The sequence below is a fragment of the Spodoptera frugiperda genome, chromosome 20, assembly GCF_023101765.2.
Source record: "Spodoptera frugiperda isolate SF20-4 chromosome 20, AGI-APGP_CSIRO_Sfru_2.0, whole genome shotgun sequence".
Lineage (NCBI taxonomy): Eukaryota > Metazoa > Arthropoda > Insecta > Lepidoptera > Noctuidae > Spodoptera > Spodoptera frugiperda.
This window is the reverse complement of record NC_064231.1, coordinates 4,631,576-4,633,225: the sequence shown is the minus strand read 5'-3', so window position 1 is coordinate 4,633,225 and position 1,650 is coordinate 4,631,576.

The following is a 1,650-nucleotide window of genomic DNA, read 5'->3' as shown; positions in this document are numbered from 1 at the left end:
GTTGTCGTTACCACTGAGTCGGTCTCTGACGTCACCACTGATGCTGCAACGGAATCAGAAATCACTGAGGCTACTGCTACTACTGAGCCTGAGTCTGTCGTCGAAGTGACCACCGAACCTGCTTCTGATTCACCCACCACTGAGCCGGAAAGCGTTGTTGTCGTTACCACTGAGTCGGTCTCTGACGTCACCACTGATGCTGCAACGGAATCAGAAATCACTGAGGCTACTGCTACTACTGAGCCTGAGTCTGTCGTCGAAGTGACCACCGAACCTGCTTCTGATTCACCCACCACTGAGCCGGAAAGCGTTGTTGTCGTTACCACTGAGTCGGTCTCTGACGTCACCACTGATGCTGCAACGGAATCAGAAATCACTGAGGCTACTGCTACTACTGAGCCTGAGTCTGTCGTCGAAGTGACCACCGAACCTGCTTCTGATTCACCCACCACTGAGCCGGAAAGCGTTGTTGTCGTTACCACTGAGTCGGTCTCTGACGTCACCACTGATGCTGCAACGGAATCAGAAATCACTGAGGCTACTGCTACTACTGAGCCTGAGTCTGTCGTCGAAGTGACCACCGAACCTGCTTCTGATTCACCCACCACTGAGCCGGAAAGCGTTGTTGTCGTTACCACTGAGTCGGTCTCTGACGTCACCACTGATGCTGCAACGGAATCAGAAATCACTGAGGCTACTGCTACTACTGAGCCTGAGTCTGTCGTCGAAGTGACCACCGAACCTGCTTCTGATTCACCCACCACTGAGCCGGAAAGCGTTGTTGTCGTTACCACTGAGTCGGTCTCTGACGTCACCACTGATGCTGCAACGGAATCAGAAATCACTGAGGCTACTGCTACTACTGAGCCTGAGTCTGTCGTCGAAGTGACCACCGAACCTGCTTCTGATTCACCCACCACTGAGCCGGAAAGCGTTGTTGTCGTTACCACTGAGTCGGTCTCTGACGTCACCACTGATGCTGCAACGGAATCAGAAATCACTGAGGCTACTGCTACTACTGAGCCTGAGTCTGTCGTCGAAGTGACCACCGAACCTGCTTCTGATTCACCCACCACTGAGCCGGAAAGCGTTGTTGTCGTTACCACTGAGTCGGTCTCTGACGTCACCACTGATGCTGCAACGGAATCAGAAATCACTGAGGCTACTGCTACTACTGAGTCTGAGTCTGAGTCTGTCGTCGAAGTGACCACCGAACCTGCTTCTGATTCACCCACCACTGAGCCGGAAAGCGTTGTTGTCGTTACCACTGAGTCGGTCTCTGACGTCACCACTGATGCTGCAACGGAATCAGAAATCACTGAGGCTACTGCTACTACTGAGCCTGAGTCTGTCGTCGAAGTGACCACCGAACCTGCTTCTGATTCACCCACCACTGAGCCGGAAAGCGTTGTTGTCGTTACCACTGAGTCGGTCTCTGACGTCACCACTGATGCTGCAACGGAATCAGAAATCACTGAGGCTACTGCTACTACTGAGCCTGAGTCTGTCGTCGAAGTGACCACCGAACCTGCTTCTGATTCACCCACCACTGAGCCGGAAAGCGTTGTTGTCGTTACCACTGAGTCGGTCTCTGACGTCACCACTGATGCTGCAACGGAATCAGAAATCACTGAGGCTACTGCTACTACT